The 25,662-nt window shown below is 47.4% G+C and overlaps 1 protein-coding gene across 1 annotated transcript in view; it reads right to left on the minus strand.

The window, feature by feature from the left end:
- Positions 1 to 25,662, minus strand: part of dnajc5b (DnaJ (Hsp40) homolog, subfamily C, member 5 beta) — a 271,865-nt gene that overhangs the window by 244,229 nt on the left and 1,974 nt on the right. The window contains exon 2 of the mRNA XM_072467665.1: positions 1,266 to 1,410. The gene's annotated coding sequence lies outside the window, so the exon portion shown is untranslated. The remainder of the gene's footprint in view (positions 1 to 1,265; positions 1,411 to 25,662) is intronic.

Consider the following 25,662-nt stretch of genomic DNA (forward strand, 5'->3'; position numbering starts at 1 on the left):
CCTCTGCAGGGCCCTGCCCCTCCAACACCAACGCCCACACTCTCCCACAGCCCCCACATCAAATCCATTCACCCATCCCCACCAAGCACCAAAACAAAAAGAACATTCCCCAAACGCAGTAAACACAGTAAACATCCCCCCTCGACAAACCCTCAGTTTGAGTCCAGCTTTTCAGTCTGGATAAAGTTCCATGCCTCATCAGGCGTTTCAAAATAGTGGTGCCGATCTTGCAACGTTACCCACAATCGCGCTGGCTGCAGCATCCCGAAATTCACCCCCTTCCGATGGAGCACCGCCTTAGTCCGGTTAAAACCAGCCCTCTTCTTAGCCACCTCCGCACTCCAGTCCTGGTAAATTCAGATCTCCGTGTTCTCCCACCTGCTGCTCCGCTCTTTTTTGGCCCATCTCAGGACACACTCTCTGTCCATAAAGCGGTGGAACCTCACCACTACAGCCCTTGGCGGCTCGTTGGCTTTGGGTCTCCTTGCCAGGACCCGATGAGCCCCATCCAGGTCCAGGGGCCTAGGGAAAGCTCCCGCGCCCATCAGCGAATTGAGCATCGTGCTCATACATGCCCCGGCATCGGGCCCCTCCACTCCTTCAGGGAGACCCAGAATCCGAAGATTCTTCCTCCTCGACCTATTCTCCAGGTCCTCAAATTTTTCCACCCTCCTCTTGTGCAGCGCCTCATGCGCCTCCACCTTCGCCGCCAGGTCCAAGATCTCGTCCTCGTTCTCCAAGGCTTTTTGCTGCACCTCCCGGATCGCCGCCCCTTGGGCCTTCTGAGTCTCCACAAGCTTCTCAATCGCCGCCTTCATTGGCGCCAGCATTTCTGTCCTCAGCTCCTCGAAGCAGCGTTCAAGAAACTCCTGCTGCTCCTGCGACCACTGCGCCCACGCTGCTTGGTCTCCACCCGCCGCCATCTTGCTTTTCCTCCCTCGCGCTTTCCGCGGCACCATGATCACTTTTGTAACCGCTCCACTCCTGGTCCAATCCATATACTGTCGGGGGGACCTTGCTGTCACCTTCCCACACTGGAAGCCGTCGAACAATTGCCGTTGGGGCCTCTCTGAAGAGCCCAAAAGTCCGTTCCTGGCGGGAGCTGCCGAATGTGCGACCTACCTAGGCATAGCCGCAACCGGAAGCCCTTAAAGATCTGTTGAGCTGCTCGCAGAGAAATACTTTTCACAGTACTTCGGTACACGTGGCAATAAACAAATCCAATCCAATCCAATCTTTCATGAAGGGATAAATACAGGACTTACCTGGTACCACAACATCACACCATGGCATGTATTGGCTGCTGAGATGTCTTACAAGGACATGTTCTACAGATCACAATGTATCCTTCTTCCTACTGTTTTCCAAATGACAGCTGAATATGACACAGAGGCATTCACTTCACTTGCTCTGTAGAAAAATATAAGTTAGAATTAGAATTTAACGATAAATATGCTTTAAACAATAAATATGTTTGCCAGCATGACGCACATTGATTCATTCAAAAGCAGGTCCTTGGCTCTCATTGTATGCAGATGCTTCATCCTGAGCTATTTCATTGGCTTTTTGTTGTTGTTAGTGGTGGTTTTCCATTGCCTTCTACTCTCAGGGGCAAAGCATGGAGGAAGGCCCCAAGCCTACCTCCACTAGAATGGGAATAAAACTCACGCTGTTGCATTATTATGAACCATACACTTTGCTTTGAGGCAACTGAGCTAACCAGCCGCTTATTGTGCATGTCCCAAAACAAATCTCAGAAAAAAAGGGAAAATAATTTGAGAGCCTGCCAAATATGGCAGTTAGTTTGGAGTAGGACGCAAGCCCCATTGGGCTGTTACCTTTATGGCTGTTTCTTAGATCTCTGAGCCATGTTTCACATCCAGAGGTATTTTCACAGCAAGTCTGCTTAACCAGAATGCTAAGCCCAGATGTGATATAAGAGATGTTCCCAAACTTTACTTACTGTGTACACCTTCCAGATCTACAACTGCCATGTACCCCTGCTAGCATACATGTTTAATATTTTAACCATTTTGTACCGAAGTGTTAAATGTACAAATTATAATACACATACACAATTTAAACAATAGCTTCATAGTACTGCTTGCTTTTAATATAATAGCTGAGGTCGTTTATTCGAGTATGTGATTAGTGTCGGAAGAGATAGGTGATAGTTTGAGTTGGTGGTTGCTCAATTAATTGGACATTGAAGCATTAACTACAAATTTTATGCAGTCCACAGTTGAACAAACGTTGTTAACACGTTGCTCTTTCACCCACCCCTTGAAGACTATCGCACCTCTTTAGCCTCTTTCAGACAAGCTCATTGAAGTGTTGCCAATGATCTGACTATGAAAATACTCTATCTGGCAGCAGCGTTAGCCTTGCTATGGGGAGATAAAGATGAGAGCAGCAGCCATAAATTATATTACCTTAGAGTCATAGGGCTGAATTTTCCACGTCCTAAGATGGCAGGCTTGGAAGTTGGGGGAGTAGACAGGATAATAGGGAGGGGGGGAGGAGCTGTGCCAGATGGCTCCTCAATGCTATCCCACCACCAGGAAGTTTCCCATGGTGAGCGGGGAACTCAAATTGTAACCAATTAAGCTGATTACTGACCATATTTCATTCAAGCTTGATCATGTTGATCATGATTTTGCTGCTGGCAGAGTGGCCCTCCATCCTGTGCAGAACCAGTCATCTACATGGGGGTGTGGTGGAGAGGAGGGTGGGTGGGGGGGGGGGGGGGGGGCATAGGAGCCATAGGTTCCATGCCCCAAAGAGAGACCTTTCCATTCCTTATAGCCCCCTCTTCTGTAATGTACCATTTCCCCCATAATTAAAGCCTATCTTGTAGTACAGTACAATGCCTTATCGTTCTCCAAATTTTCTCCGAGATCTCAGTCTTCATGAAAACCCTTCTCTCTGCATGTAAACCATACAATTATACAGAAAAAAATAAGTTAATCACAGTCCCCTCTGGGACAGGGGCTCTATTGCCCAGCAGAGAAGGTAATTTGGGATTCCCCCCAAAAATCAACTGAGTGAGATTTACTGATCAACCCGCCGTATGTTTTTCGACAGTTGAGGTGGACCACCAGCGGGATTTATCCACCCTGTCGTTGTCAATGGAATTTCCCGGTGACTGCATCCTTTGTCGTCGGGAAATCCGTGCGCCGGCGTTAACAGCTGCTAGATTGAGTCCAGTGACTATACCCTTCAACTATCTGAAGCTGTAGGGAGGGAAATCTGCTGCCCTTACCTGGTCTGGGCTACATGTGACTCCAGACCCTAGTAATGTGGTTAATGCTTAACTGTCCTCCGAAATGACCTTGCATTCCACTCAGATCAAGGGCAATTAGGGATGGGGTACAAATGCTGGCTTTGCCGGCAACACCCACTTCCCATGAAAGAATAAAACAAAAGCAAATTCTTATATGAACTGCCCATGCCAGTGCTGTTGCCAACCCGCAGTTTTGTTGATTTGCCGAAATGTTACGCAGCATTTCATTGATCACCACATTATTCCTTTCACAGAGTCCATTGCTAAAAGGACTTTCAGTTACGGTATTCGTAATGACAATGTTCACGTTTTCATGCGTCTCTAAATTTCTCATTAGCAATGTCTTCCCTATAACCAGTTAAAAACTAAACGTAGCTGGTGCCCGAGGTCCGGTTCCTATCTATTCCCCCATGACTTATCTACAACCTTCTTTTGCCTTTGCCATTATTACAATGGAAAGATGAATTTTGGTTGCTGTGTCTATAAAAAGTGTAAATTAAAATATTTCTGCCTTTGTCTTTATCATAACTTTAGATCCAGGACAACAACCTCATTAAAGTCGCGCACCAATAGCAGGCTTACAATAGGATGCAGCGGCAAGCTTAATACTTACACATCTTTCATATTTTGCACAAATCTGGTGAGTGTAATAACTTCATTTTGTGAGCATTCATGTGTATAAAATAAAACAAATTAAACCAGTCTCTTACTCGACCTCCATGTTGTACACACAAGTGATGTTGTCAGGAAAGGTCCGACAGTTTACAAACAAAGGTGGGATTGCGATTCCTTAACTGAAAACCTTTGAATTGGAGGAGTTTCCAGCTGACCAACTGAGGGAGCTGTGAGTGGCCTTTGTTGGAAAAATGTTGTAATAATTATGTCTAAAACTTGAGTTGTAAACTTGGGTGGACAGGCGATTCAAGGTGGCTGAGTTTATGCAAATTATCAGGTGACTGCAGGAGTAAGGCTGCAACGGGGAGTCCTTTGGTGTTGTTATGACATCCTGGCCTAGTGCGAATTCAATTCCAGCCCCACTTGACCCGGAGTGACAACACAAATCAATTAACCAATAATTCTTATATAAGTACCCAAAGTCTTTGGCCAATAATTACAGTAATCAGGGTTGTAAATGTAAACACAATTACTTTATATTAATAACAAGAACTATAATGTAATATGCAACAAATACAACTGGTTAACTATTAATTCTTAATTCCCTGCTTTAACTTGCCCCACCCTCTATACATACACCAGGCAGACAAACACAGAGGGGAAGAATGGGGTAAAAAAACATAAGTAAAAGGAAAAAAGACTTTATTAAGATGGTGGTTTTTAGCACCTTACTCCTCTTCAAATTTTGCTTTCAGTTTGAAGTTTTACTGTTGATTCATTCAGGTCTCTGTAGTTTCAGAAATACAGCACTCACAGCCTTTCGAGAGAGAGAGACAGAGAAAATGCAAGTCCCTGTCTTTCTTTGCAGCCTGTAATAGTTTCCCTGTAGATTCATTCTTTCAGGTTCTCTGCAGCTTCAGAAATACATCACTCGCAACCTTTCTGGAGAGGGAGAGAAAGCAGGTCCTTGGCTTTCTGCATCTAGGACTCAACTGCTCCCTCGGATCTCTGAGAACCATCCCACTGGGATAAGATCCAATCCCCATCGGTTACCGGGCAGACTAGGGCCTTTGGCCAATTCATTGACCATCAGCAAATCAATCAAACCGAGTCCAACCACACCTCTCTCTAGTGCCAAAAAGTCTGAAGTTCCCATTCAATCTAGCAGAGAGGTCTCTCCACTCCTATGACTTCTATTCCTCATTCTCTCTGTTCATTGACTTAAAGATACTTGGCCAATAATCACCCATCGATCAAAAATGCAAAATAAAAGAAAGGGAAATAAAGAATAAACAGGAAGGACCCTTACAGTATGTATGCAGAGCAGCAAGAAAAATTTTGCATGTCTAACAATATGCTCATAGATCTTGAAAATCCAGCTGTCAAGAACATAGTGTGGGAAAGAAAAGATACAATATTTTTAACTGAAGCAGGCCAGGACTTACATGAGACACCCATGAATTTGCAAAGCCGAAAGATTATGCCACTGAAGAACATTTAGATTATGCCTGCGCATCACTACAATCCCAAACCTTTGGAGATTGCAGAAAGTTATCACTTTGAAACAAGAATTAGGAAGCTTATTGTAGCCTTGAGAACTGCCAAATGTGGAGGACATGTTGACAGGAGGCCAGATATTTTCAAAGTTACATCTGACAAATGCCTATCTGCAACTTGAGCTAGACAATCAATCTGAGTCACATTTGACACTCAATACACACATGGGTCCATTACAGTTTCCTAGGATGCCATTTAGTTTATCTGCAACCTCCGGAGGTTTCCAAGGGGCGATTAATTAACTTTTGCTAGGAATTAAGCGAATAGAGCGTTATTTGAATGACATATTTATTTCAGTTCCAAATATTCATACCCGTAATGACAGACTGAAATAGATGCTCCAACATTTGGAAACAGTAAGAAGTCTTACAACACCAGGTTAAAGTCCAACAGGTTTGTTTTGAATCAGTAGCTTTCGGAGCGCAGCTCCTTCCTCAGGTGAATGAAGAGATGGGTTCCAGAAAAACATATATAGACAAAGTCAATGATGCAAGATGATACTTTGAATGCAAGTCTTTGCAGGTAATTAAGTCTTTACAGGTCCAGACGGAGCGACTGGAGAGAGAGATAACCACAGGTTAAAGAGGTGTGAATTGTCTCAAGCCAGGACAGTAGGTAGGAATTTACAAGCCCAGGCCAGATGGTGGGGGGTGAATGTAATGTGACATGAATTCAAGGTCCCGGTTGAGGCCGTACTCATGTGTGCAGAACTTGGCTATCAGTTTCTGTTCAGCGATTCTGCGTTGTCTACGCGACAACGCAAAATTGCCGAGCCAAAACTGATAGCCAAGTTTTGCACACATGAGTATGGCCTCATCTGTTTTTGGAGGAAGGGTTCGCCAGTCTGGAGGAGCTAAGGGAGAGGGTAGAGCTGCCGAGGGGGGAGTGAGTTCAGGTATCTGCAGGTTAGGGACTTTGCACGAAAGGTCTGGAGGGGGTTCCCTAGGTTGCCGGGATACACCCTGCTGGAGCAACTGCTGGTTCTGGATGTAGAAGGGGAGGGAAGAAATGGGGATATACGCAAGTGGCTGGGGAAGGAGGGAGATGAGCGGGTGTTGAAGATCAAGGAGAAATGGGAAGCGGAGTTGGGAGAGCAGATCAATTGGGGAGTATGGAGTGAGGCACTGCGTAGGATAAACGGGACATCCTCCTGTGCAAGGATGAGCTTGATACAGTTTAAGGTGGTGCACAGGGTGCATATGACTCGGGCGAAAATGATTGGTTTCTTTCAGGGGGTAGCAGATGAGTGTGAGAGGTGTGGGCAGGGGCCAGTGAATCATGGGATCCTGGCGCTGTGAAGCCATAGTGCTATCCACTTGTGCTACCATGCTGCCCATAGTGAAGGAGGAGGTGGTCCCGGATCCTTTGGTGGCGATATTTGGGGTTTCAGGGAAGGCGGAGCTCATGGAGAGGAGATAGGTTGATGTTGTGGCCTTTGCCTCTCAAATAGCGCAGCGGCGAATTGTACTGCAGTGGCGGTCGGCATCGCCACCGGGTGTAGCGGCATGGGTGGGTGATCTGTAAGACTTCCTATGATTAGAGAAGATAAGGTATGAGTTAAGAGGCCCTGCGGGGGGTTTGAGAAAAGGTGGGGAATGTTTGAGACCGTGTTTGAGGAACTGTTCGTCACCGGGGGAGGGGGGGGGGTGTGAAAATGGGGGGAAATCTGTAGAGACTGTACAGTTGATTATTGGGAAGTATGTCTCCTGGGGTGTTTATTTTCTGTGATCTATTTTGATACATGTTTGTAATAGAACATAGAACAATACAGCGCAGTACAGGCCCTTCGGCCCACGATGTTGCACCGAAACAAAAGCCATCTAACCTACACTATGCCATTATCATCCATATGTTTATCCAATAAACTTTTAAATGCCCTCAATGTTGGCGAGTTCACTACTGTAGCAGGTAGGGCATTCCACGGCCTCACTACTCACTACTGTAATAAAATACATTTTTTTTTTAAATGAGTATGGCCTCAACTGGGACCTTGGATTCATGTTGCATTGCATTCACCCCTCCGTCATCTGGCCTGGGCTTGCAAAATCCTACCAACTGTCTTGGCTTGAGCCAATTCACACCTCTTTAACCTGTGATTATCCCTCTCTCCAGTCCCACCGTCTGGACCTGTAAAGACACAATTACTTGCAATGACTCGCATTCAAAGTATCATCTTGCATCATTGACTTTGTCTATATATGTTTTTCTGGAACCAACCTCTTCATTGACCTGAGGAAGGAGCAGTGCTCCGATAGCTAGTGACATCGAAACAAACCTGTTGGACTTTAACCTGGTGTTGTAAGACTTCTTACTGTGCCCACCCCAGTCCAACGCCGGCATCTCCACATCATATCATTTGAAAAAGCATAGAGTTTGGATGAAAGCACAAAAATGTGAAATGTTTCAAAACTCTGTAGAGTACTTGGGTCACAGAGTAGACAAAAATGGGTTACATCCTACCAAGCGTAAGGTTCAAGCAATAATAAATGTACCCGACCCTCAGATCATCTCTGAGCTCAGTTCTTTCTTCTGGGCCTTGCTATTATAATGGTAAATTCATACCACATTTGGCAATATTGTACTTCCATTGGATGAATTCTTGAGGAATGGTGTTCCATGAAATTGGACAAAAGAGTGTGACGAGGCATTCAAATTGTATAAAAGTCCATTTGTAAAGAGTACAATGTTTGTACATTACAATGTGTCCAAAAAGATTAAGCCAGCATGTGATACCTCTCCATATGGAAAAGGTGGTGGGGCGGCACAGTGGCGCAGTGGTTAGCATTGCTGCCCACGGCGCTGAGGTTCGATCTCGGCCCCGGCTCACTATCTGGGTAGCGTTTGCACATTCTCCCCGTGTCTGCGTGGGTTTCACCCCCCGCAACCCAAAGATGTGCAGGCAAGGTGGATTGGCCAGGCTAAATTGTCCCATAATTGGAAAAAAAAAGGAATTGGGTACTCTAAATTTATTTCAAAAAAATATGGAAGAGGCGGTGTGATGTCGGATAATATTGAGAAGACATTTGCCTCTCTCACCCTCAGTGCCAGTGAGTGAAATTGTGCTCAGAGACAACATGAAGCAATGTTTTGGATTTTTCATTGAGGAATAGAATCATAGAATCCCTAGAGTACAGAAGGAGGCCATTTGGCCCATCAAGTCTGCACTGGCTTTCTGAAAGAGCACCATACCTAGGCCCACGAGCCCACCCTAGCCCTGTAACCCCACATACCCCTTGGACACTAAGGGGCAATTAAGCATGGCCAATCCACCTAACCTGCACATCTTTGGACTGTGGGAGGAAACCGGAGCACCCGGAGGAAACCCACGCACACACGGGGAGAACGTGCAAACTCCACACAGACAGTCACCCAAGGTCAGAATTGAACCCGGGTGCCTGGTGCTGTGAGGCAGCAGTGCTAACCACTGTGCCATGGAGTAAAAAGACTTCATACTAATTGTATGGTCATAGATTCACGATCGTAACCGATCTTAAGCCACTAACTGCTATTCAGAATCCGAAGTCTCCAATACCAATGTCAGCTGCAGCCCAAATGTAGAGATAGGCTTTGATTTTGTCTGCTTATCGACATTAAATACAGGTCAAGTATCCTTCATCCAAAACTCTCAGGGCCAATTGCATTTCGGATTTCAGATAATTTTAGTTTTCAGATACTGCATATAGATCTCGGCCTACTTATATTACAATGGCTTATGCCTGGGCTAACTATTACCCAAAGTCAATAAAATGGCTAGAAAAGTAAAATGGACCACTGAATGACAAAGGTCAGGTGCAGTCAGCTCGGGTCGTGTCGGCTCGGATCATGTGGGTTCAGGTTCCAAAGAAAAGCCAAGCAGCGTGCCTTCATTACTATCATCCAGTGGCTCTCACATCCATCATTATGAAATACTTTGAAAGGTTAGTCATGGCACAAATCAACTCCAGCCTCCCAGATTGCCATGATCCACTACAGTCCACCTATCATTGCAACAGGTCCATAGCAGACGCCATCTCCCTGGCCCTGCACTCAACCCTGGAACACCTAGATAACAAAGACACCTATGTCAGACTCCTATTTATTGATTACAGCTCAGCCTTCAACACATTATTCCTATGAAATATCGCCAAATTCTGTGGCCTAGATCTCGGCTCCTCCCTCTGCGACTGGATCCAGAACTTTCTAACCCAAAGGCCACAATCAGTAAGGATAGGCAACAACACCTTCTCCCTGATCATCCTCAACACCGGTGCCCCACAAGGCTGTGTCCTCAGCCCCCTACTATACTCCTGGTACACCCATGACTGTGTGGCCAAATTCCCAACTCGATTTTCACATGTGCTGATGGCACCACCGTAGTGGGTCGAATTTCAAACAATGACGAGACAGAGTACAGGAATAAGATAGAGAATCTGGTGAACTGGTACGATGACAATAATTTCTCCCCCAATGTCATCAAAACAAAGGAGATTGTCATCGACTTCAGGAAATGTAGTGGAGAACATGCCCCTGTCTACATCAATGGGAATGAAGTAGAAAGGGTCGAGAGCTTCAAGTTTTTAGGTGTCCAGATCACTAACAACCTGTCCTGGTCCACCTCCTATGCCGACACTATAGTTAAGAAAGCCCACCAACCACTCTACTTTCTCAGAAGACTAAAGACATTTGGCATGTCAGCTGCGACTCTCACCAACTTTTACAGATGCACCATAGAAATATTTCTTTCTGGTTGTATGACAGCTTGGTATGGTTCCTGCTCTGCCCAAGACTTCAGGAAACTACAAAGGATCGTGAATGTAGCCCAGTCCATCATGCAAACCAGCCTCCCATCTGTATAGACTCTGTCTATAATTCCCGCTGCCTCAGAAAGGCATCCAGCATAATTAAGGACCCCACGAACCCCAGACATACTCTCTTCCACCTTCTTCCCTTAGGAAAAAAATTTGAGGTCCGACTCTTTGACTGTAACATTATATTCTGCAGTCTCTCCTTCCTTCCCTATGTACGATATGCATTGTCTGTAGCATGCAAAAAACAATTATTTTCACTGTATACTAATACCTGTGACAATAATAAATCAAATCAAATCAAACAGGTAGATAAGGTAGTTAAGAAGGCACACAGGATTCTTGCTTTTATTAGCTGAGACATAGAACATAAGAGCAGAGAGGTTATGATGGAGCTGTGTTGCTAACCTTTGGTTGGTTCAATTGGCTCTGTTTTATAACCTTTTCTCTCAAGTCGCCGGGTATCTTTATGATACCGCCACGAGGTTCAAGTTCAAGTAATGATCAATGACTCAATACACCGATTAGTAAGATTCAAATCAAAGCACATTTATTATACACAGTAATCGCTACTCATGCACAAATTCTACGTCTAAGCTACTTCTACGACTAACAGGCCTACACTTAGCTTCGGACTGGCCCACCAGGTCAGGGGAACAAATGGCCTTTCGTCTCGGTTCTGAGTTTGCGGGATTCGAAGTTGGTACAGATTGGTAGCTAGGAGCGCCTATCTCATAGCGAGCGTTGACTTAAGACTTACTGGATATCGGCGGCAGTTGAACCGGTCACGGTCAAGGTTGGTTCGCGTTGCTGAGTGACCCGGTCAAGAAAAACAATTTGAACTTGGGGGCTTAACTTTATAGTCCCCAGGGGCTTCCCGCCTTTCGGGGCGGACCCTGTACCTGGTTCCAAGTGATTGGACTCCGTTCCAATCGCTTTGTTCGATTTCTCCAATACTGGAGCGGTTCCCTGATCGATGGGCGGTCTTAAGGTATCTGTTAATCTCTTTTGTGTTGGCTCCTGCTGGCGCCGGGGAGTCTGGCTTAGCTTTGTTTGTCCCAAATGTTGCGATTGTTCCTGGGGATTGCTTATTAGTATGTAGATGGCTGCTACATTATTATGCAGATGGCTGCTTGTATCGATGCTGTCTGGGCTTTTGCAGAGTTTAATACACAGTAACTTGCACCCGCTGGTTTCTGCCTGTATTGGCTGAATTTCCCTGCAGCCTTTGCTGTTCTCCATTTTACATCGGGAGTGGGCCAACCCAGGTGGCTACACTCCCTCCTTGTGGTCCTAACGCGAAGCGTGAAGGATCACATAACTGTGTTGGTTTTCATTCCCTGACCCCGCGAGCACTCTTCTATGGCCTCTACACTGACCGTAGCTATGCAAAAAAATGTTTTAACTGACAATTCTGAGGGGCGCTATGTCAAACAGGGACATGCATTACAAAACAAGAAAATGGGGACCTCTAACTATCCTCAATAAACTACACTCACTCAAACATTTCATCACACTAACTTCCTAAACCATACAAACAAAATCATAGCAGTTTTATACATATTTTCTGGCTTGGCAGTCACGCTCAGGATTGTACAAATGCTCATGAACATTTCTTTATTTACAACAAAAAAACGCAAACGAATGCTCTTTATTATAGGTCGCGGAGGTCGGGGGTCTGGTCGTATCAGAAAATAGGGGATCTTTAGTGAATCATTAACGGCTGGGGGAGTTGAGGTCAGGGGGTTCGTGTTCGCGCGCAACCAAATTTCCATTAGGGTTATGAGCCACGCGGAGGATGTCCTCATGGTTCTTCTTCCACTCTTTTCTTCTCTTCTCTTCTCTGGTCCTGGAGCTTCTGGAGTTCTGTGGGATCAAGCATAGTGTCTGTTACTATCTTGGTTTAATATCTCGTACGATAGTCTGTCTGTCCTTTAGTGCCAATTACTCCCTTTATAATTGGTCACTATGTGTGACGCCCTCATTTTTTTTCAAAAAATGAATTTCAGGACAAGACACACTTACAAATAATGAACCAGTGTGAGCCGTCTCGCAGACTGTGCGGTTTACCATCCAAATGTTTGAGGATGTAAATAGCATGTGGTTGGCAACCTGAGGGTCACCTGAAACAAAACAAAACTTTTTGAAAAAAAACGTGCCGATATGAGGTGCGTATGGGCCGCGACGGGTAAGATTTGGATGGAGTCCCCAGGTAGGACGGCGACCAATGCCGTGTGTGCCCTACCCGAGCGTAGCTGACCAGAGGGGGGGTTCCCAGGCAGGGCGGGTCCCAATGCCGTTTCTCCACTGCCTGAGCAACCGACAAGAACGGGCAAGAAATGTAGTCATCGTGGGGGGTTGCTGTTGTGGTTCTTCCCTCAAACCAGAAGGGCAGTTATGAACGGGGGTCTGTGTTTCCGTCGACAGACGAGTTCCTCTGAACTGGCGTCTGGGACATTAACAAGTCTCTGCGGACAAATTCTTAGAGGTTTCGGCTGAAAAGGCGTGGGGTCGTGGAAATCTTTTTTCCGGTCTAACATACAACATTTAACAGTACAAGTACAAACAACATCAAACATGCTGCAGGTTCCATCAGAAAGGACACCGTTTTCTCCCAAGCGGTTCCTTTTTAAAACATCATCTGGACACCTCAGTTATCAGTTGCGAACAGGGTCGCAAAGGGGTTCTCGTTTTGGGAGTCAGACCCAAAGTCGTCATCTTCTCCCGGATGCCAAACTCTTGAGTGTATCGGGGCTGATAGGGCTGCATGGTGTGATTTCGGATCGCTCTCATTCTGTACGAGTCTATACGAATTATCTCTGTGCCAATAGGTGGTGTCTAGTTCTGTGGGGACGGAATCGGGGTCGTCATCGTAGGTCAGTGGTCGGTGGTGGGGTTTGTTCAGGAAAGTGATCGTGAAGGGATCACTCGAATCATGCTCAGATTCGCTGGGTGTGTGTCCTGTTGGTAGTGGGAGGCGTGCTGTGGCTATTGTCTGAGTCACAGTCGCTGTTGCTGCTGCTGCTGCTGCAATCTGTGGGCGTTCTGGGGCGGAGTGTATACTTTGGGGGGAGTCGAGGTTGAGTCTGTGGCTGGGCTGGACATGTTGGGGGAGGGTAGGGTTACGTTGGCTGTGCGCGGGGCGTGGTCTGCTGCGTCGAGCATGACGTGATGTACGTGTTTAGACTGTGTTCCATATGCCTTCAGCTGTTATATGGAACCACGCAGTCTTTCCATTGGGGTACTTTATTTTGTAGATGGAAGGGCTTACTTTGTCCGCAATGGAGTACGGATCCGAGTACTTTGGTGACAGGAATGTGCTGGGGTTGTATACAGAGAGCATGACTTGCTGTCCTACACTGAACTCAGTCGCATGCACTGTCTTATCGAAACAGGCCTTGCTCTGTTTCTTTCTTGTGCCCAATTTCACTGCAGCTGCTAGCTGAGCCGTTTTAACATTCTCCACTAATTTTTTGACTGCGGTCTCGTGTGTGAGGGCCGTCACTTCGGGGCTGGTCAAGTCTAAACCTAATAAAAGTTCTGTGCCTTTCATGGGGCGTCCGGTCATGAGGGTATGTGGGGTGTAACCTGTGGATGTGAAAACCGTGTTTCACAAAAACATCAGTGCAAAAGGGAGGACTGAGTCCTCAGTGGTGTTGTTTTGCTGGACCATTTTTCTGAGGGTTGATTTTAGGGTCTGATTCATGCGCTCCACGATACCACTGGGGGTGGTATGCAATGTGGAATTTTTGAGTAATTCGTGAGGACGTTCTTCATGGCACGTCCTGTAAAATGGGAACCTTGGTCGGATTCAATGCTGTGGGGGAGGCCCCATCTCGTAATGATGTGGTGGGTGAGGATCTTGGCTGTGGTTTTTGCAGTGTTTGTTCTGGCTGGGAATGCTTCCACCCATTTTGTAAACGTGTCTATCACCACAAGTACATATTTATAACCATGCCTGCAAGGGGGCAATGGTCCTATATAATCAATCTGGAGGTTAGTCCAGGGGTCATTAACGGGTCGGGCGTGACTGAGCTGAGCCTTTTTGGCGTATCTGTCCGGGTTGTTCTGGGCACAGATAAGGCAATTCTCAATATAGTGATTTACATCGTCCTTTAAACTCAGCCACCAACAGAGCTGCCTGAGGTGGGCTGTAGTGGGATTGATTCCCTGATGTCCATGACCGTCATGGAATAAACAAATCAGTTGATTCCTGTCCTATTCAGGAACCACATAAAGGGAGTCTTTTAACACCACACCGTCATGTGTGGTCAGAGCATTTTTAAACCTCTCATAGGGGGCTGGATAGTTTCCTTTTAAAATCTCCCTGAGATTGCTGTCCTGCCTCTGGGCCTGCACTAAATCCTCGATATTAGTCTGCGAGACCTGAACTGCATTCACTGGTGCGCTTTCGGGGGGTGTCCAAAAGTATCCATGCCTGGAACCTGCTTTAGCCAGTGCGTCGGCTTTTACATTTCCAGGGGGGGAGGAACGATGGTGACTTCGAACTTTGACTATCCCAAAAGTCCTGTTCTGTGCTCTCTCTAAAATGTGACGGAGCAGTGGGGCTGAAGGGAGGGGTTTTCCGTCTGCGGAAACAAATCCTCTTGCTTTCCACAGGGGTAGGAATTCCGTAAGGCTGTTGCAGACATAGAGGCTGTCCGAGTATGTGTCTGCTGGGCTGGGGAAGGAATCTGGGTGTTCCACTATGTATGCGATGGCCGCAAGTTCTGCTGCCTGCGCGCCTAAGTGTCCTGGTAGTTTTATTGCTATTTCTTCTAAGGCGCGTCCCTGCGTGTCCTCGACATAAATACCGCATCCTGTTATGCGCTTCCCTTCTAATATTGTGGAAGATCCATCCACATATATCCTTATGGGCTCACACGTGTCTGTGTGTTTGGGGTTCTGGGTTGAACTACCTATCTTTCTGGGGGGTGTTTTAGCAATAAAGGGGCCTGTGTTGTGGTGTGGAGAGATAATTTCACATTCATGGGGGGTTCCGGGGTACTGTAAGTTGTCGGCTAAAAAGAGTGTGGGTCTTGAAGTGTTGGGTACTCTGATACACAGACGAACCAACACGGTTGCGAATGGTACAACGCAATTTTATTTCAATGAACTATTAACATATTAAACTCTGGTTTTCAGCACATGGTGAACCTCTGAGTGGCTGGCAAATGAGGTCTGTGCCCTGAGCCCTCTCCTGCTCGAGTGCCCAGGAAGTGTCGTGTTCCCTGCTTTGTACTGTGTATGCTCCTGTCCGTGATTGGCTGTCGTGTTTTGTGTGTTGATTGGTCCGTTGATCTGTCCATCATTATGTGTGTATGTATGTATTGTGATGTTCATCTGAATATCATGACAGGTCTTTGTCCTTTTAACAGTGATGTCCCGTCCCTGCAAAAGAAGGGTCCATCTAGCTGCTTTAATCTGACTGACTGTACCAGATCATAGATCATAGATCATAGAATTTACAGTGCAGAAGGAGGCCATTCGGCCCATCGAGTCTGCACCGGCTCTTGGAAAGAGCACCCCACCCAAGGTCAACACCTCCACCCTATCCCCATAACCCAGTAACCCCACCCAACACTAAGGGAAATTTTGGACACTAAGGGCAATTTAGCATGGCCAATCTGCCTAACCTGCACATCTTTGGACTGTGGGAGGAAACCGGAGCACCTGGAGGAAACCCACGCACACACGGGGAGGATGTGCAGACTCCGCACAGACAGTGACCCAAGCCGGAATCGAACCCGGGACCCTGGAGCTGTGAAGCAATTGTGCTAACCACTATGCTACCGTGCTGCCGTCCTTGAGTCTTCCGCCCAGTAAAAGTTGGGTGGGGGTGTGTTGCGTGAGGATTGTGATGGGGTTCAGTCCGGCAATGTACGAAAAATACTGTACTGCCCAGAATACTGCGAGCAGGTGCCTTTCACAGGCTGAAAATCCCTGCTCCACAGCATCTAAAACTCTGGAGGCGTAAGCCACGGGCCTTAACTGTTCGTGCCGTTCCTGGAGGAGCACGGCCGAAAGGGTGCGGTCTGTGCTTGCTACCTCTATCACATAGGGGGAAAGCGGGTCTGGAACTTGTAGTGCGGGGGCTGCTATGAGTGCTCTTTTCAACTAGTCCACAGCATCCGTATGCTGCGGAAGCCAGTCCCAGGGGGCTCCTTTCTTTAGGAATTCCGAGAGGGGCGCGACCTTGCTGGCGAAACCGTCAATGTGGTTTTGGCAGTAGCCAACCAATCCTAAAAACGACCGGAGGGCTGAAACGTTCTGGGGAAAGGGCAATTTAGCGATCGAGTCAATCCTTTTGTGCTCAATCTCACATTTACCATGCGTGATAATTGTTCCCAAATATATCACTTTTTCTTCAACAATCTGGGCCTTTTTGGGGTTAACTTTACATCCAATTGCTTGTAGGAGTTCCAGGAGTTCGGACAGAAGCTCGATGTGCCCTTCCTTGGTGTCTGTCTGCAGCAGTAGGTCGTCTACGTACTGGACAAGACATTCGGGGCGAGGAAATTTGGCTAAACCATTTGCCAGCTGTCGGTGGAAAATGGAGGGGGAGTTGTGGAATCCTTGTGGCAGGCATGTCCACGTGTACTGTTGGTTTTTAATGGTGAAGGCAAATTTGTACTGGCACGCCTTTGCCAATGGAATGGACCAGAATCCATTACTGATGTCAAAAACCGTAAAGTATCGGGAATTGAGTCCCTGCTTGAGCATGGTCTCGGGACTTGTTGCTACTGTGGGGGCTGCTGCGGGGGTGATTTTGTTGAGTTCCCGGTAATCGATGGTCAGTCGCCATGATCTATCAGGCTTTCTCATTGGCCAAATCGGGGCATTATTAATGGAGGCTACTGATCTAAGTACGCCCTGCTCCAATAAGCTTTCGATTACTTTTGAGATTTCTCCCTCTGCCTCTTGGGGAAATCCATATTGTTTTGGGGGTCTAGGGTCAGGTCCTGTGATTTGTACTGAACCAGTCATCCGGCCACAGTCGTGTTTGTGGGTCGTGAATGCTGTCCTGTTCTGTAAAACTGCCCTAACCTGCTTGGCCATGCTAATTGTCGTCGGATTAAACCAAAATTTGCCTACTGCGCTAATTTTGTTCACGTATTCACCTATGTTGAGCGTTGCGGGGGCTCTTGCAGACTTTGCCATTTTCCAGACACACTGGTTGACTGGATCAAATGAAAGGTGATGGGAGTTCATGAAGTCTATTCCCAGAATGTGTTCTGCTGTGTGGGGCAGGTCAACTAAAACTACGGGGTGCTTGGTGGTGATGTTGCCAATTTGAATGAGTACAGGGGCTGTGATGTGTCCCTGCTGTGAGTGGCCTGTAAAGCCGCTGAGGGTGATGGTGGCTGTAGTGGGCCACGTGTCCTTTTGGAACATGGTGGAGGAATTTATTGTGGTGCGGGACCCTTCTGTGTCCCAGAGAAAATCGATGGGCTGTCCCCGTATTTTCGCTGCGACTACCGGTCGTCCGGACCTATCCCAAAGGGTGTCGCAGACCCAACTGGGGGAGCCCGAACACCATCAGTCCGTTCCGTTCAGGTCCGTCTGAGCTGAACGGGTGCTCACACTATGTATGAGCTCTGTCTTATTCTTACTTAGAGTGCCCGTCTGCTGGGCTCTCTGTGGCTTTCGTGGGGCATTGCATTCTCTTGCAAAGTTTCCCAACTGTCCACAGTTGTAACACTCCTGTGACTTGGGTGGGGGGCTGTTCTTGCTTTCATTTACCCATGCGGGGTTCTGGTGTGTTTTAACTGCTTGTATGTCTGCTTCTGCCTGCTGTTCTTAGGGATTTTTAACTGTGGGTTTGTTTTGTACAGACTGCTCTCAGGTGCGGGACAATCTTTTTACGACCCATTTTGTCATTATGAGTCTCCTCTGAGGGATCATAATTCGCCCAAGCTTTTTGTCCTGTTTCTGTGGCATGGGAGACAAGGGTGCGGGTCCATTTGGCCATGTTGTCTGGGGACAAATGGGCTCGGTCTAAGTTTCCGAAAATTGCTGCTAAGTGGATCCACAGGAGTCCAGCAAACGCTGTGGGGTGCTCGGTTTTCTTTTACCTGCACTTATTGAGGCCATCTACGGGGTCACCCCGGTTATACCCGATTGCGTCTAGGACCGTGGTATGCATTTCTGCAAGGGTGCCTCCTCCTACATACTGTGGGTCGGGAAGGGCTGCTACGACCGAAGGGTCTAGACTCAAAACTGTGAGCTTTACGTGCTCACGCTCGTCCAGGCCGTACATGGTCGCCTGCTGCTTTACTCTGGCAAAGAAATGGTGGGGGTTTGAGGTGGGGAGGAACGGTGTGATTTTCTCGCACGCGTCCCGTAATTGGGTCACTGTTAAGGGGGTGGTGTACAGAAATTCCGTATTGTCCGATGTGGCTTGGCGGTGAGTGGTTACAGGGTTCATTGGAGCCTGAACTATCTGCTCTGTGGGGGGTTGGCGCATTTTCCTCTTCTGGGGCTTTCCCTGTGCACATGTTCCCTGAACATATCTCTGCGCTGTCTCATTTAACTCTTCCCAATCAGGGCCGTCTTCCTCATCTAATTTTGCTCCAAAGGTTTCCTGGAATTCTTTTTGAACTGAAAGCAGAGATTGCAGCTCTGCAATCTGCTTCCGGCACTTTGTGTGGTCTAACGAACTTTGTCTTTGCTCCGTGGTGGCAGCATGGAGTGCTCTTAACGCTGCCTTCAGGTCACTACACTGCCTCTGCAATGCTTCTACCTGCTTCTCGGTTTCTTCTCGTACCAGGACGGCACGTTTCGTGTCCTGATAGGCCTTCTCATACTGGGACTGGAAGCTGCTTAAGTGCGCCAGACAAGACTGGTGTGCCCACTTGGCATCATCCACCTCCCCGTCTTTTGCTGCCAACTTCCTCCTTAACTCTAAGTTCTCTCTTTCTACCTCACTGACATCGACCTTACTCATTCGATGTATGCCTTCTATCTCTTTCCGGAGCATCCTAACGACCTCCTCTGTGCCTCGCAATTGTGCCAAGCAGGACACGATTGCCATCGGCTTGCGAGCTTTCCCTCAGCTCTTCTTGGGAATCTCGCTCAGGTTCTCCCTCCAAGTATGTCCTATACTCCCGAGACCTCTTTCCTCATTGCTACAGAATTCGCTCCAAAGGGGCCATCCTTTCCCTTTGAGGTACTTCCTGATTTCTTCCTCCCATACGGGACACTGTCCTACTCTACTGCTGCTGGTCGCTGCGACCGCAAATTCTTCTGGGTTCATGAGGCGCTGCATTGCCTGCATTGCCATCTTTCTTGTCTGGATGCTTCTTTTAAATTTGGAACAGGGGGACTAAGGCGGTGCTGTAAATACGGGTACGGCTTTCGCTAATTTCCGAAATACAAACTCCCGACAGTTTTGTCGCAACCAAAAAAATCTATCAGTTTACCTTATAGCCCTGTTAGTTGCGCATGCATTTAACGCACTTCCGAATTATGAGGATTGAGCAGACCTGCTAGAACACTTGTGGTTTTCTGTTCCCAATTGGATCTCTAATTCAAATTTTTGGGTTCTCCCGGAGTGGTTAAGCCACTTCTAGTTCGGGTCCCGTCAGGATGTCGCCAGTAATATGTTGCTAACTTTTGGTTGGTTCAATTGGCTCTGTTTTATAACCTTTGCTCTAGAGTCACCAGGTATCTTTATGATACCGCCACGAGGTTCAAGTTCAAGTAATGATCAATGACTCAATACACCGATTAGTAAGATTCAAATCAAAGCACATTTATTATTCACAGTAATCGCTAGTCATGCACAAATTCTACGTCTAAGCTATTTCTATCACTAACAGGCCTATACTTAGCTTCGGACTGGCCCACCAGGTCAGGGGAACAAATGGCCTTTCGTTCGCGTTCTGAGTCTACGGGATTCAAAGTTGGTACGGATTGGTAGCTAGGAGCGCTTATCTCGTAGCGAGCGTTGACTTAAGACTTACTGGATATCGGCGGCAGTTGAACTGGTCACGGTCAAGGTTGGTTCGCGTTGCTGAGTGACCCGGTCAAGAAGAACGATTTGAACTTGGGGGCTTAACTTTATAGTCCCCAGGGGCTTCCCGCCTTTCGGGGCGGACTCTGTACCTGGTTCCAAGTGATTGGACTCCGTTCCAATCGCTTGGTTCAATTTCTCCAATACTGGAGCGGTTCCCTGATCGATGGGCGGTCTTGAGGTGTCCGTTAACCTCTTTTGTGTTGGCTCCTGCTGGCGTTGGGGAGTCTGGCTCAGCTTTGTTTGTCCCAAATGTTGCGATTGTTCCCGGGGATTGCTTATTAGTATGTAGATGGCTGCCACATTATTATGCAGATGGATGCTTGTATCGATGCTGTCTGGGCTTTTGCAGAGTTTAATACACAGTAACTTGCACCTGCTGGTTTCTGCCTGTGTTGGCTGAATTTCAGTTGGAGGAAGAACGGGAAAAAAATGGACTATATTATTATACCTGTTTGCGTGTGTTGTTTTTTTGAAAAAAAAAGTATATTTACTGTGTGCATTTCTTAAAGGATGGTGAAAAGGTGAAAAATGAAACCATCTTGAAGTTGATGGGTTTTTTTTTTGCTTGGGGGGGAAGGTGTCACCTGAGAGTACCCTTTAAGAAATGGGTGTTTATGAAGTGTACCTTTAAGAAATGGAGCTGCTCGTGTTACTGGAGTGATGTCAGAGTGTGGGTGGAGCTGAGCTCTACTTCTGGTACAAGGTTCTACCCAAACCTTGGATGTCTTGATCCATGGCTCTGACTTCCACCATTGTTGCCATCCGTTCAGAGTTGGCCTGGGTACCAGGCATTGTTGGCACAATCTTCTGCATCTGAAGGTAGTTGGACTCCTCCAGCTGCACTTGCAGGTGCTGGAAAGTTGTTGACACCCCCTCCTATAGACCTTAGCTCTGCGTCCGCATCTCCACCAGTGATGGGATCAAAGTTTCCAGAAACATGATACCTGTCTGGACTACAACTGGGTTTGGGCAGCCCTCCGACTGTCCGCTCCCTCGGGTGTCCCTGCTCCATCTGATGTGCTGCAGCATGTGTGACGTGCGCACCAGGAGGTGATATCCCACATCGAGGTGATAGTCTCTGATGGTGGAGGGTTCAGGTGAGAGCAGTGCCGAGAAGTCGCCATCTTCCCTGGTCTGGTCCTCGAGGGTGTGCTGGGGTTGTGGCTGTGGGCAAGGTACCCCAGGCAAGCCAGCCTGGTCTGATGGTGATCCTGCAAGATAAAGGACAAGACACATGGCTTGACCTTGGGAAGGAGTGGTCTGGGGGAGAGGGGTGACTCACTTGCTATCAGGACATCATTTTGCATTAGGGGCTCACTTGGTTGTCGCATGCCGACCTCCATCTCAGAGATAGACCTCTCCTGCACCTCCCCATTGCTAACTCCATTACCCTCTGCTTGGCAGGAGTGAGAACCCTGAGGTCCAGGACGCCCCTTCCATCTCCTCCCGCTCTCTTCTGTTATGGGCGACCATTTCCTAGGGGACACATAGCACATGGTGAGACACACGGAGGTGAGTTACACGGTGTCATGTGAGAGTACCATTTAAGAAATGAGTATTTAAGAAATGTACCTTTAAGAAATGGAGTTGCTCATGTTACTGGAGTGATGTCAGAGTGTGGGTGGAGCTGAGCTCCACTTCAGCTTTTTAGTTTCAGTTTGAGAAAGGTTGGGTGTGTCTGGGTGCTGCACTGCTGTTGATCTTTGCCATGAAGGACTATCTCTGAATTATTTGGTGAACTCAGTATTGTAAAAAGGTCTCAGTATTGAAAATAAATCTAATGTGCTCCTGTCTGAAAGTTTGCTAAGCCTTTTGGATGTTAAAAGGACAGCATACAAATTACTTAGTGTTGTATTCTTTGGGGGGTGTATTTGATTTACTGGTTGTTAAGATATTCCTGTTTGTTTTAAAAAAGGTTAACTTGAGTTCATAGAATAAACATTGTTTTGTTTTAAAAAATACTCGTCCATTTCTGCTGTACCACACCTGTAGAGTGAGCCGTGTGCTCCCCATACCACAATCTATTAAAAGTTGTGGGTCAGGTGAACTCCATGATACATTTTGGGATTCTCTAATCCCTGGCCAATAACACACGAGGGCATGCATGTGCAAGGCACCTCGCCAAAGAGGACAATACAGGTATTGGGATTTGGTGCAGAGTGAGGGAGATGCAGGCAGGTGGATTTTGATTGGCCTCCATGGGAGTGGGATGTGATATGAGGAGTGAGGGACAGGAGAGATGTCAGGGGAACAGAGGTGGTGACTCCCTGAGCTGCCCTAAGGAGGTTGTTCATCTTCTCCCGACAGTGCGTGCCAGTCCGCCTGGTGAGGCTCACAGCACTGACCACCTCTGCGACCCCCACCCAGGATCGGTTGACGACCGGGGGTGGAGGTCACCTGTCCGCCCTGGGGAAGAGGACGTCCTGCATCTCCTCCACTGCATCCAACATTGTATCGAGCTCCGAGTTGGTGAAGCATGATGCTACTCGTCTCTTTGCCATCCTTTTGGGTGAAATGAGAGGATGAGTGGAGTGGAGTGCTTATCAGCAGCTCCAACTTGTCAAGCTCTCCCACGCCAATTCCGGCCTCAGCAAATCCGACGCTGGCAAGAATGAGAATTGCTCTAGACTCACGTCGGCAAAGTTCTGGTATATTAGCATATCCTGAATTGATCCATAAATAGTGCCGCCAACGGGAATGCGAACCAAACGCATTTCAATCCGGCATCAGGACTTAGGGCGTGATTCTCCGGCCTCATTACGCTCTCGCTCAAGCGAAACGAGGCCGATGAATAGCGGGAGAGGCCAAAAACGAGAATCGCACCAAACACAAAAGTTTTCAATACAACTGGCCCACTCCCGTAGCCACAATCGGGATCTCGCCATAGCGTGGCGAGAAACCAATTATCACCACTTAAGCCCCATTTCTATACAATTAATGGGAGCATTCGCATATCCAATGGCCACCATCATTCAGTGACCTCTCTCGCAGGTGGTCACGCTGGCGCCGATTAGTACTCCGTTTGAAAAACGTGAATCTGGCAGAAGGGCTTCAGTGGGGAGCCGAGGAGGTGAATGCCCATCTTAGCTCACAGGCAAAGAGCCCAGGGGTGCTGGGTTTGCCACCCCAGCACTCGGTGGGAGGGTAGGAGACCCTCAGCTAGGGGTGAGGGATCCTCCACAAGGGTGGGCCGCTATGGGTGGGTGGGGGGGTGCACTGGAGGGGGCACCCACACGTGGCACCACTATGCCAACCTCTGTATCATGTGTACACGTTGCTGGGGCAACCCTTGACCCTGCTTGTCTGCCACAAGGACCACCCATAACCCCCACCGAATGCCGAGGCCTCTGGCCATGCGGCTGAAGGCTATTGCTAATAGGGAATTGGCAATCGTGGTTAAGTGAGAACTTCACACAACCCAAATGGATTGCCGTGGGAGGGTGGATCATGTAACATGTGGGAGTCATTGCCTTGCGTTCCAATTACACCTTGATGCCTGGACAATGTGCTTGAACACTGCGGGAGGCAACAATGCACACGCAACAGCCAACATCCGAACACCCAGGGAATGGGACACAGCTCCAGGGACATGTCCACTGTCAGAGGGGGTTGAGTGCTGGGGGAGGGGGAGATGCTTGGAGAGATGAGCCAAAGGTTTGGGGTCGATCCACATTGCGGAAGAAAGTGTCACAGGCATCATACTAGTTGTGCACAAAGGTGTTTATTGTTTTGACAATTCCACACACTCCCTATGGTGCTGCCCCCTCCCCCACCCTCAGCCCCTTCCCCCCTCACCAGGTGCCCTCAGTGATCCTCAATGTGTTTGGCACTCCTAGCTGTACCACTATATCTATGTGTTTCCCCAGGATGCACATCTGAGGTGGAGGCAGCCAGCTGTTTACCTCGTCCCATGGCCTATGTTGCTCCTGGTGGGCATCCTCTAGGGTTCTGGGGAAAGAGGGCCCCATCTCACTTGCCGGTGGCGCTAAAATTGCCCCTTATTTGGAAACATTTGTTTTTTTTTTTAAATTCCAATTACTGGGCAATTTAGCGTGGCCAATCCACCTACTCTGCACATCTTTGGGTTGTGGGGGTGAAACCCATGCAGACACAGGGGTGGTGAGGGATAAATATTAGTCAGGACACTGGGTGGATCCCCTGTGCCATGAGATCCATTACATCCACCTGACAGCTGTAACATGCGCAGTATAGATCAGTGTTCAGCATGTTCACCACTCCCCACATGCAATCAATCTATCACAAGCACGTGGCAAACAGATCTGATCATTTTTAGAGACACAGGGTACTGAGTGGTGCTGAAGTTGCAGTGGTGGGTATGAGAATGGGTATCACTCGCTAGGCTGCCAATTCATCCATCCCTAATTGAGCAAGGAAAATCACACACATTGCTGGAGACAGGAGTCACATAACAGTCAGATAGTGACTATGTCTATCAGACTATTGTTGAGTTGTCAGCCTGTTGGGGTGGAGGTCAGTTTCTCCACCCTGTGCCTCGGCTTGGCGGGGGGACCTACTTGAATTTCTGACCCTTGAGAAGGTGAAGTTTGAGCTGAGGGGGATGAAGGAAGGTTTCTACAATTGCTGGGGACTGTTAATTATGTACTTTTGAGAACCGGTTGCCATCGAACATTGGGAGTGGGGCAGGGGGGGGGGGTTATTGTTGTTTTTGATTACACTGTTTACTGATTGACTGTTAATTTTTGTTTTTTACCTGGAATGTACGGGTGGAGGTTTTGGTCTGTAAAGTGAGCGGGGTGCTGTTTTTGTTTGGGGGATTGTTATTGTTTTTTTTTTTTTAATTTGTTGTTGTTTATTTGATGAAAATGTTGAAAATAAGGAGAATAAAATGATTAAAAAAAATAAGTTGTATAGTTGTCAGGGCTCTTATGGCCTGGAAGCTGAAGGACCACATATTCAATGAAACAAGAAAAATGTTCCGCCATTTGTTACCATCTCTGTTCCTGACATTTCTGAGTGCCTCTTAAATGACAATATATTTAGATCTGTGGGACAAACAAACAGGGTTGCTGTTCACAAGGACAGCAGATAAATTGCTCTCAAAACTTTCTTGGGAACCTGTGAGACAGACCATGCTAACTGAAGTACTTAGTTTTCTTGAGCTGGTTTTCCCAAAACAGATGAGATGCATGAGCGGTGCTGCATTGCTGCCAATGAGGGCTGCAATTTGGACAAGTTGAGGGTGATGCGGCAGCGTCCAAATGTGGTCAACCTTTATTTTAACAGATTTGTTGAAATTAGTGATTGAAATGGTTATGGCACTATTGGTGTAAAAGGATAGATTACACGGGGTTGACCATTAGTCAAAGCTAGAGATTTGTTAATTATTTTCCCTCACAAATTCTGCATTAAATCTATGCGGATAA

The sequence above is a fragment of the Scyliorhinus torazame genome, chromosome 11 (genome assembly GCF_047496885.1).
Source record: "Scyliorhinus torazame isolate Kashiwa2021f chromosome 11, sScyTor2.1, whole genome shotgun sequence".
In the NCBI taxonomy this organism is placed as follows: domain Eukaryota; kingdom Metazoa; phylum Chordata; class Chondrichthyes; order Carcharhiniformes; family Scyliorhinidae; genus Scyliorhinus; species Scyliorhinus torazame.